Source organism: Hypomesus nipponensis, chromosome 25, assembly GCF_054491055.1.
Source record: "Hypomesus nipponensis isolate SF chromosome 25, ASM5449105v1, whole genome shotgun sequence".
In the NCBI taxonomy this organism is placed as follows: domain Eukaryota; kingdom Metazoa; phylum Chordata; class Actinopteri; order Osmeriformes; family Osmeridae; genus Hypomesus; species Hypomesus nipponensis.
Window position 1 is genome coordinate 9,948,519 of NC_140385.1, and position 14,868 is coordinate 9,963,386.

The 14,868-nt window shown below is 46.3% G+C and overlaps 1 protein-coding gene across 4 annotated transcripts in view; it reads left to right on the plus strand.

Moving 5' to 3' along the window:
* Window positions 1–14,868, plus strand: part of LOC146222201 (adhesion G protein-coupled receptor L3) — a 175,958-nt gene that overhangs the window by 26,058 nt on the left and 135,032 nt on the right. The window lies entirely within an intron of this gene.

The window sequence follows — 14,868 nt, forward strand, 5'->3', positions numbered from 1 at the left end:
AAGTGTTATTGCAAAGCATGAATATGCAGGAGTTCCAGATTAAAGATACTCCAGCTCCCTTCACAGTAATCCACTGAAGAACATTTAGGATGCAGGGCAATTTTCCTTTTCCTTGTTCCCAGTGTGCGGTATTATGTTAATGGAAATGATCCATGATAGGTGCTCATCAACATATGCAAATCTCCCGGACTGCGCCGGTAAGCCAATAATTTCTGCCTTTGGCGCTTGACTAGTAACCACGCGCATCCACAAAGCATTGGATTTTGTTCCCTGATGCAAAATTCTGCTTTGGGAGTCATCATGCAAAAGTACAGCTGGCTTCTATTTGCCTATGTCTTCAGTCTCCGTAAGCCTCCCCCCCTCCCTTCACACACACTCACACACATCCACTTACACACCACCTATCCTCTTTCATTTTCTCTCAAACGCAAACACACTCTCTCTCTCCCTCTCTTATTTGTCATTGTTTGCTTTTCCACCTCGCTTTCCATTTCTTCTTCTCTGATTTCTTTCGTCCTTCTTTGTTTCTCTCCTCCTCTAGTTCTGTTTTCCTCCCACAGTCTTGTCAGTTCTGCTCCATGTCTCCTTCCTCCCCCACCTCCCTGTCTCTATCCCAATTCCTCCTCACATCCTCCTTCTCCGGCTTTGGTGCATCCCCGCTGTGAACTAGGATGGAATTCAATTAACTTGATTGTTTGCCCTCCAGAGTTTACTGGCAGGGTTTTTCCATCAATGACGGCCCAATCTGCCCACCAGGTCCTCTTCCCCTCACTCCACCACACCTCTCCTCTTCCTATCCCTCCTCGCCCATTAGCCCCTCCTCCCCCTCTTCCTTCTGGCTATTACGTTTATCAAGTCAAGTCTCGCCCCCCTTGTTTACTCTCTGATTCTCTGTTCGCCCCCTCCGTCGATCATTCCGTTTCCTGCCACTCAGAGAGGCAGGGGCGGCTGGCTTCGTCCGCAGGCAGGCACACGGAGCAAAAAAATAAAAAATTAACTTGTCTCCCTCACACCCCGACGAAGGAACTCTCGACACGATATAAGCCGTGGGGATGGAAGGAGACGGTGGGTGGAATTAGCGTTTCGTTATCGCGTTTTGGTTCGTAAATTTGCCGGAGGTGTCACACCACCTTCTGAGAAAAGCTGTGGAGTGGGGAGATATGCTAAGCAGGGGGTTGTTTGGGTTATCCAAACGGCGCACTTCCTACCTAAGAACAATGTTCACGCTAACGATACTAGGAGTAAATCCCTTGTTGTCTTGTTGCGTCCAATAGATTTGAGTTTGTTACCATCAATCAGACCTCTGTCAGCACCACTTAGAGGATGGACTGAAGAGGCTGACTGTTGTGTCACATGTTCATTTCAAGGTGCAAGTGGAATTTCGACTGATTTCCAAAACATTGAGAATGGTGATTCGGTAGGACATGGTACGTAGCAGGGCTTTGGCATCTAGATTTTTTTTATCATCGACCCAAAAGGATGACGTAAATACATCTATAAACTTCAATTCCCAGAAACTCTTTCTTCCCTCCTGTATGGCCTACGGACGTGAGAAAAAGTGCACTTCAAGGAATCAAGCACTCGATCAGAGTTGAAAGGTGTCAAATGAATTTGTGTCCGTGCACCACTCTCGTAATAAACATGTAATACATCCTGACTTGGAATTAAGACCTTCGTTTAAAGAGCCTTGTTTCTGCCTAATGTGTGGTCACTTTGAATTACGCCTTTCGATTGCGAGTAGGATAGGTTTGGCCAGGAGATTAAGGCAGCTATCATGCAGTGAAACTCAGCTATTAGACAAGACTGGATGCGATTTTTGCTGTTTTAAGACGCTGGTGCAGTAGTATTGAATTTCAATTAAATACTTATACTTTGGTGATCTGGCGAATGTGGTGGGTCTCGGAGGGTGTCCTGCCACGTGGAAGGACCATGGCACCATGGCTTTAGTGCAGCTCAACGTGGCGGCAAACATATGTATTTGCTCATTAACGGCTCATCCCAACAAATTCACACTCGAGAACGCACGTCCTTGGGTCTGGATCGACACACTTGCCGGATTTCAACTGGATATAATGCCCCATTGTCAAGGTTACTGAGACCCAGACAGACGGACACACACACATATTTCTGCCTTTTAGAATCTGATTATTGAAATCTTTGTTCCTCGCCAAGGTTGGATTTCAATGTTGTGGGTGGGGCTCACTGCTATTGTGGTTGATTAATAAGCAACACACATATGAAAACATGGGCAGCGTGCAGGGACTCCTCCGACTTTCCCATCATGCTTTGCATAGCCACCAAGTCCAGGCAATGTCAACATTTCAAGGCCCAGTTCACCACAATGGGGCAATGATGACACGGCACTCCCTAGAGTTAGTTTTTGTTATCTTAAAGCCCAACCATTTGTTGGGTTAGTGGCTGGCCATGCCGGTGCTGTGTCTGGGACTGCCAGAAGGGATGCAAAACATTGTCGTTTGAATGGAGTGCAGATAAATCCGTGTCGTGAACACCTAAGGTAGTTTACTGAAGTCCCATCGACACATAAGAAAGGATTTCCTGTAAGGATTTAGGAACTCATAATTCAGTCAACAGTGCTAGGAAAAAGGTCTCTACCCACCACAAATGGGCTGATAAACGTGTGATAAGAATGTTACGGGCCTATTTGTTGACACGCGGCACCTGCCATTGTTATCTTGACAGGGAGAGATATATTTTGGGTCAGGCATGTTTACAGTCACCCCTGTCCCGCAGGGCGAGAGGGGTCCTCACTGATCACGATGACTCCCACAGTTAGAGATAGTCACCACGGAAAATGTCACCCAATCATCGTCACCCTGATGCAAATGAGAGATGTCTTGCTGTTCCAAAGACATGCATGAATATAATTAGTTATAGGGGTCAGATGGAATACAAAACAAACTGGAAAAACATTTGAACCCGTCTGTGAAGACAAGGAATCCACTTACTGTTCGGCTGGCTTTCACTCTAAAACCACCCCTTTTTGAAGGTTTAATTTAGTCGGTACCACACCTTGAAATTATGATCGGGGCCTATCAAGCACGCCTGTTTTATGTAGTGATTCCAAGTGCTGTGTCCACACACTGTCTTCCAAGTGGCCTGTGCTTGAACACACTGTTTGTTCTCAATTGTATCTGGCCACATTCCAGTTTGTTCCTCCCCAGACGGCACTGTATTGTCCCAACATTGTTCTTTTTCAGGCGCTCTCTCTCTGTAAATCTCTCTCTCTCTCTGTGTCGCCGCCACCACCCCCTCCCCCCCGCCCCCATTCTTCTCCTTCCCACCCTCTCTCTCTCTCTGTCTTCCCTTTATCTCCCTCCCTCGGTCTCTCGCTCTCGCTCATGCTTGCTCAGCTCTTGCCTTCTTTGTGTGTGGGTGTGTGTGTCTACACAGGTTGGCCCTTGCCTTGCTTGGGTCTGCGTAAAATAGGGTTTGCCGTGCTGTTGCGACGAGGGAACCACAGCTCACTTCCTTACGTAAGTCGTCATACAGTATGCATGGTCTCAGTGCTCGCCGTCGCCGGAGAGAGAGCACGACTTCAGTGATTCAGCAGGATCTGGTTGTCTAAACTCTAGGCCATCGAGTCCAGTTGGAGGAAAAATGGGATCAGTACACGTCCATTAATGTGCCTTCTTTTCATTGGCCGATTCTCATCACCCATGCCTTTTTCGTTCCTTCTTTTGTTCCTCCATTCATCCGTCCTTTCGTGCATTTATTCCTGCGCCCGTCACTTTATCCATTAACTCATTCTTTCTATAAGTCGTCGTGGGGTCATGCAGGTTTTGATTCAAAATCCATTTGTTAAATGGACTACATGAAGACAAGGAAAGAATGCGGGGGGGGGGGGGGGCAGGGGAGGTGGAGTGTCTGTTTAGTGTCCGTGTTTAAAATGTCCAAAAACAAAAACAGCACATTTTCAGTGTCAAGGCTTGTGGCTGAAGACAAACACGCAATCAACCAATTAAATCATCACGGTGAACTGTCAGCCGCCCTGTTTGGGAGGTCTTCCACCCCACACCCCCCCTCCCCTCACCCTCTGTCAGAGCCCACATCCTCAATCCCGGAGAGCGTTTGCAAGGGAGCCTTCCACTCGGCTTGATTAGAGCGCTCCCGAGGACCCGCCCCCAACCGCGATATCCTCCCAGAGTATGAAGGGAGGGATGGATGAAGGGAGGGATGGATGGGCCAAAAGGCAGGGAGAGGGTTGGGAAAAGGGAGGGCCGCATCGACACCAGAGTCCAGTCAGATGACGGAGCTCCGGGGCGCGCGGGGGGCGAGACTGTCCCACGCGGCGTGAGTGCACCGTCATGCTTGGCGCTAGGTCTCAGAGGATCGTAACCCCTGACAGGGTTTTTGCGTCTTCGTAACGTCATAACCCAACCCCCCCCCCTACGACGGCGCTAACGTCGGGAGACAGCTCTCTCCCTCCCGTCCCTCTCTCTCTCTCTTTCACCCTTTTTTTTGCAAGAGCCGTTTATTCTAATGTAAACCAACGGGTTGAAGCTGTTGGAGCGGAACAGATTTTCGACCGCGATAATTTGACATCATCTGCAATGACGGACCAGCTCTTCCCCGCTGATGATATGTCTGTCATGTTCCCGTGGTAACCGGAGGGGTTAGCAGATATCCCTGTGCAGCATGCGCGAAGTGCAATATGTACAGTGAAACTGCATTATGTGACTGGGGGCGCCATGATGGAACTATGCTTAGGTAGCGTGTTTCTCTGTGTGTGTGTGTGTGTGTGCTTCAATATGTGCGTATGCATCGACAGGAGCATATTGTTCATTTTGTATTCACGTTTCGTAACCCGGGACGTAAACTGTGACCTTTGAGTGCACCCCGAAGATCCGGGAGAGGTGTTTAAGGGTGGGGAGATGTGTTTGAAGTGTCCCCCAGCAGGATTTCAAGCGAGACGGGAGGTGGAGGAGGACAGTGCTGTAAGTGGGGGAGAGATAACAGTTGGCTCTTTTTATAGAGAGGATCACTCCACCTTGTCCTTTTTAGCTCTCTCATTAGACCCCCCCGGAGCCTGCAGGTCTACGGGTGCCAAACACACAGCCTCCATTTTTGGAAAGGAGCCTGACTGGCTGTCAGTCAAACAAATGGGACTGCAGTGTCTTTCTATGACCGTGTCTCTCTCTCTCTCTCTCTCTCTCTCTGTGTCTCTCTCTCTCTCATGCTTACTTTCTCACTCACACGCACACTCACTCACACACATGGACAGTCTGAGTCAATGTGCTCCGTGCTGTCTGGTCTCTCTCGTTCTGCCGGGCAAATGAAGTGGAGCGAGAGAGAGAGACACACAAGGAGACCGAGGGAGAGGTGGAACCTACAGGCAGGCCGACACAAAGTGCACACGTCCTCCCTGTCCCCCCCCCGCCCCCTTTTGTTGCCACAGAGGTTGTCAAGAACCTGTCGTGCCTCCCCTCCCTCCCTCCCTCCCTCCCTCCCTCCCTCCCTCCCTCCCTCCCTCCCTCCCTCCCTCCCTCCCTCCCTCCCTCCCTCCCTCCCTCCCTCACCACCACCCACCCCCCCCTTTCAACATCCCTCTCTCTGGCTCACACCTGTGAGATTAGGTGTCCCTCAGTGCCCGTCGAAAAATAACCGACACTCAGTGAGGGGGCGTCTGGGGAGCCTTGTGCCTGACAACCAGCACACATGCTGGGGTAATCAGAAGCTGTCGAATGGGGGAAAGGGGGGGGTCTCCAGTGGTGCTCTTTGGGCGCCTCTCTCTTTACTAGTCCAAATTGGTGGCTGCGGATGTGGCCTGAGATGTGGCTCTCGACCAGGGAGCTGTATCTAGCTCTGCCTCCTGTGCCAGGCCTTTGGATGGATGTCAGAGGCATGCATAACCATGGCAGCATAACCCAAGCACAGATCAGAGGTAGCGCGTTGTCGGCGTGGAAACGGTTCGAAAGCCGAGCTCGGCGGTTGCTCGGTAGGTTGTCAAGGAGATCCGCAGTCTCGCGAGGATCGTTTTTGTTATTTTGGATAACGCAATTAATAGCTCTCGACGGTATTCCCATCCGCGGCCCTAATGTGTGTACGTGTGCGTGCTGGAGATGTGCGTTAGCCCGCCACGTTCTGAGATTGGACACTTGGTGGATGGCTGTGTTTTTCTGCAAGCAAAAGGAAATCCATTCCTCCCATGTGAAGCGTGAAGCCTCCAGTGGTCCAGGGCTGCTCATCTCACCGTCACTCGCCGCAGTCCTCCCGGAATGTATTTACAGCCCGGCCGAGCAGTAAAGGAGGCAATTTATGGCTTACTTTTTAATTAGAAATAATGTCTTGTAGAGCTGAAGTGATGTATGACTTCATCAATATATAGACTGCGACAGCCGGATGAGAAACGGCGTTATTGACAGCTCGCAGAGTAGCCTAACTTAACACTTTGTCTTTCAAAGAAAGATGTTTTTGCGCGAGGGGAGGATACTGTACCAGTGCCCTCCCTCCCTCCCTCCCTCCCTCCCTCCCTCCCTCCCTCCCTCCCTCCCTCCCTCCCTCCCTCCCTCCCTCCCTCCCTCCCTCCCTCCCTCCCTCCCTCCCTCCCTCCATCCCTCCCTCCCTCCCTCCCTCCCTCCCTCCCCTCCCCTCCCCTCCCCTCCCTCTCTATTTTGATCCCATCCCTCCAAACGATTCTGCCGACATTTTGTAACAGACTGTATTTTCTCCAGATTAAATCAGGCTCTGTGTCACTCTCTATTTACACAAACAATTATTTTACCTTGGAGAAACCTGCTGTGTAGAGTATTGCTGTTGTACATTAAACAATGGGGGATGTCAGAAGTGTGCTTTTCTGAATGGAAACTGACAGATTGGGTGGAGAAAATGAAAATGTTTTTGTACAAAATAATTATTGTATACATTTCCCTTTTTTGCATGCTTTGGAAATACCTGAAGGGAGTTGAATGGAGGAAGCGATGAACTATATTTAATCAAAACAGAGAGCTCCTAACAGGACCTTGGGGACACTTGTGTTACTGTTGTCCCTGTTTCATGTCCAGACCTACAAATGCAGTTGGTTGACAGGGAATGTACTGGGTCTAACCTGCAATTGTCTAGATGCACTACTCCTATCCTATGATAGCTTTACAAAACAAATTCAGAAATGTAGGATTTGCACACAAACTGATACAAATCTAAGGAAAATCTGATATATTGTGTTCCAGACACAAAGGTGTCTGCTCGAGAGAAAGAATGCATTGAGGCCTTGGTATATTGGACAAGCTTTCCAATCCTGTGGTGTTACAAGGTTCCGTTCTCAAGGTTGTGTTGGTGGAGGTTTATGGAATGGGACTGTTACCGGGCAGATTTACCATTTACGAAATGAGACACCTTTTTAATATACAGCTTGTCTTTTTTGCTGTAAATATTTGTCTATATCTGGGAAGAGGCAAATCCTTTTGAAGCAATCCTAACCTAAATCAATAGGAATTTTGGAAGAGAACATCAGTGAAATGGAATGAAAACACAAATAGAGGAAATCAATTCCACATGTATCTTCTGTGTGAGGTGTGTAATTGAATTAGGTTCTTTTGGACAGCAAAGGAGAAAGCCAGTCCAGTCGTGTCCTTTTGTAAATCACCAACAGCTTCCTACCATGACCAAGGCTTGAATCCATTGCATTTGATACATCTCATCTTGTCTAAACGGTAACATGGATTTGACAAAGACAACAAACAACAACTTTAACAAACAATAGTAAGGGAATTATGCTTTTTCATGATACACACCAGTTGCGTGTAGACCACCTGCACAGGGAGGCACACACACACACACACACACACACCCTTTGTACATAGAACTCCCTCTGTTTTCCAGACACACCACATAACTATCCTCATTGATTACTGATGCAGTGACTGCTCAGGGCAGGTGGAGTCTAATAATGACTTCATGCTTTGTGTGGTCTGGGGATTGTGAGTAGACGACCAAGAATGCTCTGCGAGCAGTTCCTCGGTCAATGGTTAACTGTTCTCCGTACATTTCAAGCATCCCGGATCTGTCGCAACTGGCCCCACTCCTCTACACCTCAAGCCCGGTCTGTTTCCCTAGCTCTCATGGCTTATCTAACTCCTTTGTGTAACACAAGCTCATAGATAAGCAGTATTGGTCCGGTTTACTCATGTCTGTCTTGTTCATTCATCAGCTCCTCTAATACTCTCCCTGAAACCCCCCAGAATCCCATTCCCTGCCCTACAGGTGTCCGGTGTCGCAACGACACGGGGTGCAGAACTCGACCTTAAGCAAACACAGACGTTTAGTCACCCGCCAGCGGTTTCGTGTGCTCGAAGGGTGTCGGCCGAATGTGGGTTTTGCCCGTTAGGCGAGCGTACACGCCTAATCCTTCAGCCGGTGTAAAACACGCCGTTGTCAGCCACACGGCTTTGGCGGAGATTAACGGCAAAGTCCATCATTACTCAGATGTTGTTTATTCCCTGTCTGCTTTCCCTGTGACTGTTTGACAGGCAGTGTAGGAAAAAATATCTAACCAGGATCTCCTCAGGGAGACCTCTGGAACACCTGTGACTGGCAGCTGTTCCGCCAGTATCTCCAAGACTTTCTTTGTGAAAAGCCCTTGTTTCGACAGGGAAAAAAAAGGTACGTTTGTGAGCAGGAAGAGGTTTGAGAAGGATCATTTACGTCGCTGAGAAACGGTTGTGCCTTGAGACCTTGACTGGCCCTGTTGGGTAGTTTCAGGTCGTGGCCTGCATTGAACTTTGGCCCTGGTGGTCAATTAGGAATTAGCACGCGCTCAAGCTCACTGGATGTTCTCCATGGGTTGAATAATAAAGACATGGAAATGGGACGTCATGAAGAACGAGGGTTTGCGGGTCTCAGGTTAATGCAGCTTTGAATCCTATCTGAGGACTCACACGCTGAGGGTTAATATCATATCTCCTTTCTCAACTGTGGAGTGCAAAGTTGGACTCTGATCGGCAAAGTGCAAGGTGAAGTGTTTTCTCCCAGTATTATGCTCTAGTACACAAAGTCCAAGAATGCAATGTGGCAGGCCTCCGTGATTCACCTGCCCTCACAGTTACAATAGATGTAGAGGGCTGGCAGACTGGGGTGGCATGTGGTCTTGAATGGACGGAAGATCTTTTTTTTCGCCTGATTCGAAATTCATTTCCTTTGCAACGTGAGTTTGAGCAGACAGATTGTTCCCTCGAAAAAACTGTAAAATATTGATTCATAGTCAAAGCAAGCTACTGTGGGGTGCAGAAAAGCATGTGAACTCAAGACACATATCCGGGACCTGTGTTTTGTCTGCATGTGTGCTCCTGCGTATGTTTGGCTCTGGGTTGTTTGTTTGTTTGTTTGCAGGCGCTTGTGTACGTCTGAGTCTGTCGGGATTTTTCTCATGTAGCTGTCAGTTTGTTTCGACGTGCCGAGGTCTGCGTTGTCTGAGTGGGAAGATTCTCGAGGCCTGTTGATCAAAGGCGCAATCCACCGGCAACATCAGCAGGGATCCGCTGCGAGCTACAGATGTTTCCTTTCCCTGTCAGTGCCTCTGCTAACGTTTCTCCTTATTTAACCAGCCCCGCTAATGGCCCTGGCCAGTGCGCGGTCGGCTACGCCGGATCGCTTTCCGCTCCTTTTGTGCCGACGCAGGATGGAGCTGGAATGCGATTGTGTTCCTCGGTGACGACTTCTTTTTATTATGTTCTTCTGCAGAATTCTGTTGGATGAAAAATTCAGTTCAGTGTAATTGGGTCTCTAAGCAGTTGATGCCTCATCCGGTTGTGAGTGTGTGTGTGTGTGTGTGATTTTTATATAATTCTACTGTCCATACCAGTCAGAAGGTGGAGTGTGTGTGTGAGAGAGAGAGATTTGATTCACTCTACTGTTTGTAGTAGTCAGGAGAATGAGGGACTATGGATTCCAATGGAGAGGAAATGGAGAAAGAACGGGTTGAAGGAGTAAGGGATGAAATGGGAGCGGGTGAGGGGGTTAGAGAAGGAGATGATAGGGCAGACAGGGTGTGTGGAGATGAATTATAAAGTGTGGTGGAGCCATGTGAAAAAAGGAAGAGAGGTTGGAAGAGTACAGGGAGGAAGACCAAGCGCAGCCGGAGAGGAGGGGGTCGAGGTTCAGTTGTGCGGTTTCAAAAGAAAGAGAGTGACAGAGAAACAGACAAAGTGATAGAGAGCGAGAGAGAGAGAGAGAGAGAGAGAGAGAGAGCGAGAGAGAGAGAGAGAGAGAGAGAGAGAGAATGAGAGAGCGAGAGAGAGAGAGAGAGAGTGAGAGAGAGAGAGATAGAGAGAGAGCGACAGAGCGAGAGAGAGGAGGCTGGTCAAGCAAGTTTGCCAGATATTTCCTGTCCAGGTCGAGGGTTGTGTGCAGTGTGCAGGGCGACATTCAGAGAGCCTAATTGTGCTCCACCATCTGCCCACACGGGGGAACATGCCAAGCGTGTGACAGCTTCCAATAGGCTATGTGATGACCACATGTGTGTGTGTGTCAGTATGAAGAGAGCCAGTGTACAGTGTGTGCGTGTGTGTTTGTGTATGTACTCATGTGCACAATCTTGAATGTCTATGTATTTTTCTGTCTTTCAAACATTGTTGCATGTTGTGCTTAGTGGACACATAATGAATGCTTACAATCTTATTGAGAAATATGGAAATAACCCGACAACCACTTTTTTTGTTTGTTTACGTGACCACAACATGCCGATCGACCGCCTCTGTACAAGGTCCGCTAGTGAGAGATAAAAGAGATTGGTTACGATCATCCAATTACCACTTGTCTCTTTACTTACAGTTCTCCGCGCTGGATAGATGGCATTCAACTGAAATGCAACCCCACTGTCCCAATCAACGGACTACACTGAATTAGCTGTAATTGCATTTGCATGGCAAATAACAAAGGACTGTCCTGTGTTTGGCCGGGCCTAACCCTGGGTTTGGTTACAGTGCCATATTCTCGCAATCAGTATAATTGTTGTTTGTCCACAGGCACCAACCATCCATTTCTCCATCCCATATAAGTAATTAGGACCCAACAGCGCAATCGATATCTTAATTGATATTGTAAACTTTAGTTTGCCGAAAAAGATAACTTAGGCAAATCTGACTGGTAAATGTCAAGTAAAAACCGGGTACAGTTCACAGTGTGTGTTAAATTGCTAAATGTTAGTATTTAGAATATGAGATAAGTTCATTTGACGGATGCTTAACATTCCTCTTTGTTTCCCTGTGCTCTGGATTGTCCTGGAGTGAACACATTTCATATTGTTTTTCATTGAGTTATCTGCCACCAGTGCTTGTGAATTTACATGAAACCCTCGTAAATGTTGAGGGTTCCAAGCCACTAAACATGACAATACAGTAATGGATTGCAAATTTACTTGCTCATTCACCAGCAATATTTCTGGTGCCAATGCTGTCAATGAATTTTTAGTATAATGATTTGCTCAACTTTAATCTAGCCTGTGTATCGAGCATCAGGATAAGTGAAATGATACAGTCATAAGGACGGGGTCTTCATGAGATGACTGTGTGAGAAGAGCTTGTTGTTTGACAACCTACCAACTTTCAAACTTCCTGCCCCTCCCTCCTGTCCGTACTTGGTTCCTTCCTTCGCTCTGTTTAGCTTTGACTCTCTCTTTCCCCCTCTCCCTCTGTTTCTTGTCCTCGATCGGCAAGTGGTCAAGGGATGGTGGGCGTGTGCACCCTGCGTCCTCGTATCCCAGAGTCCCTCGTATAATTATTATTCAGCAGATGCATTGCCTGGCACAAGGACAAAACTTTGCATAATTTATTCAAGACCGTCATCAATTTTTGAAGAACGGCCCTAGACCATTCTTGTGCTTTTAGCTAAATAGACACACTCCAGCCAAACATAAACTAGGAGACGGTGGGGGGAAGAAAAAAAAAAACGGAAAACTTTATTTATATCTTTATCTAAACTTTGAACCAATGCTCACTTTATATATTGGTTTGCATAAGTTCTCAACATAAATTGCAGTTTATGCTCTGACTGGAAGGGGCTGCTGTGCTTTTCTTCCACGGCTAAAAACTGAACAGCTTCTTCACCCGCTTCTCGAAGAAAGTCAAATCTCATACCCTGTTCATAACAAGCAAGGTGTGTTCAGGTACAATGGACTTCCCCTGGGACACTGCTTAGGGTCCTTGCCCAAGGGGGATGGAGGTGTTTTCTGTTCAGTGCACAAAGGAAGATGTCTTTTGAGAGAACAGGGAGGGGCATTGTTAATATTCAGCGCCCCATAATGCATTTCACTGTTTATATGAACCTTAATGAAGGAAGGGAGATGGAAATAGACTTTCTCTTTGTAGCAAAACACTTCCAAAAAGAGCTGTGTGGTCTTTTTTATATTTGGCCATTCGACAGACTCCCTTTATTCCATGTTGTAAATCTTTGCCATTGCTTTGTCCGTGGTGCGAATATTGCTAGTGTGTAGTTGCCAAACCATTGAAACGTATTATGGGTTCCAGAACAAGGGAGGGGTGGTCAGATGGAGTTTGTCCGACCACACAATCCTGTCTCGGAAACACTGCAATATTGGCCATAGTCTTCCATTTCTAAACACTGTTAGATTTAGTGGAGGAACCTTTTCCGAAACCCTCATAGACACACGCACACATACAAACACATACATTCACCGGAGGTGAACCACAGAAGACTCACTAATATGGTTTTTGGCTCCATTCTCTAGCTCTCTGTCTCCGGTGTTACATTTGTTTAGTGAGGAGCCTAACAAACGAGACCTTCATTTTTATCAATTATTTAAACAGGACACAAAACCCTGTGTTTTTGCCAAACCCTTTGAGTATCCAACAACTAAGTTATCTTTGATTACGTTAGCTTGAAATGGAACATTCGTTGATAAAAAAAAATGATGGAAGGGGGTTGATTTTTGGGTTTGCACAAAGACTAGACTGCATGTCCTGCTTTGAAGAATCATCCTGTTTAGAAATGTAAAATACAGCCTCCTAAGTCACTTCCATGGTATACACACTGTATTTGGCCAGCAATTCTCGTAAAGATTGTTGCCTGAAGGAGGTGCATTGCCAAACCTCGTTGCTGCACAAAACTGGCATTTCATCTCAGTTTATTAAGACAACAAATCCATACTTTTTTATTTGCTTTGATAAAATAGGCATATTCTGGAATAGTATTTCTTCTCTGCTTGTAGGCAACCAAAGACATCCATTTGAAAACGTTATGTTTCCATTCAGGCCGAGCTGAAACATCTCATATCCTTTCAAATTACACAGGTTCTCTGTCGATGTACCTCAAGCACCTCCATTTAGCCTTGCTGTTTGCCACAGAGGAACAGATCAATAAAGCCACTAGAGATATTTAGCTATTTCCATGGTCACCGCTGCTCAAGCAGATAGTTATGTACGAAGCTACAGAGTCTGCCGTTTTCCCTGTCACTCAGGCATGTTTCTTGATAACTATTGACCCCTGAAATGACTTTCAATGGCAAAAAAATGTATGCATTGGGAGGACATTTTGAATGCTGTTATTGACTTGTAGATGGTTCCCTAGAAATGTTTAAGATGCTTTGGAGGCTTCCTTATATCATCTCTATTGTCTCTGAGAGGACACAGCATGACATTTCACATCTCGAGCTTCTCTGCTTGATATGAAATATGACTTACTACTCCAACCACTGTCAGCAGGAATTTGTGTTTTCGGGTCAAGAAAAATTCATACGCTTTTGGGGTAAAATGATTTTCACTCCAAAGCCAGTGGGTTCTGAATATATGCATATTAATAGGGAATAATGTTTTGCTCTGGTAGGGTGTATTTTGTTTTCTTTCTGACTCTGTGCCATCCATTGTGTTGTCAGCTTGGAGTTTAAGTATTTATTACAACCCGCAGAAAAGATGCCAAGACAATGATAGAACATCCCGAATTCTCGAGCATATTTCTTGGCCAGGTTTTCTTAAAGATAAACTGGAATACTGTAGACACACATTTAAATACTGTGGGCGTACACACACACACACACATATATCAATGGCGAGTAGACCACACAATCTTTTTAACGTGTAAACATTTAGCACGTTAGCAGGTTTTACCCACAGAAGGGCTTGCGGAGACCACATGTATCCTATATCAACAGGCTTGGCCTCTCACAATGCAAGCAGTTTGACACCAGAGTAAAATTATTCTGTTGTCTGCCTTTCTAGAAGGAATTCCCAACATTCTCAACATTGTGGGAAATGGATCTGAGACCTGAAGTCTGTGTTACTCTATCTTTGGTCTAAAAGTATTGATGCCTCAGGCTACTTAGTGTTAAGTGTTTCATTTTTTCAGACTTACATAGAGTCTATAGTAATTTATTATTGATTTGTAGATGGCCTTCATCAGTGGTGCCATGGCACCCAGCATAAATATTTAATCTCAAAACTATGAAATACACTTATGTCCACACATTCTCAAATACACAGTCAGAGAACTGGATCTCTTCTTTTTTATAAAGCTAAGCACCAAAAAATATTGTCATATTTTTCATTGGCTTTTAGACGTATTAGTTATGTAACACAGTCACACTGCTATTGATCATGTTGTGCGTTATCTTTTTCGCGGTGGTATACAATTAACAAGACACATTGAGAACTCAATATCGCAATAAAGGGAAGAAATGTGTTTTTTAATCTTCTATCCCGCCGCAATCTGAACATCCAATTTGTGCAAAACATCTCAAAAGTCATGAAACTGCATTAACCTCTGTCACATCCTTTCCCCAGAGAAAGCCAGATGCTGACAAATAACTTGTTTTTGATTCTCAATTAATGTTTTTTCGTAAGGTTCTCGAGTCATCGCAACGCTTTCAACTGTAGACGCACACGGACGTGCACGCGAGTGCTC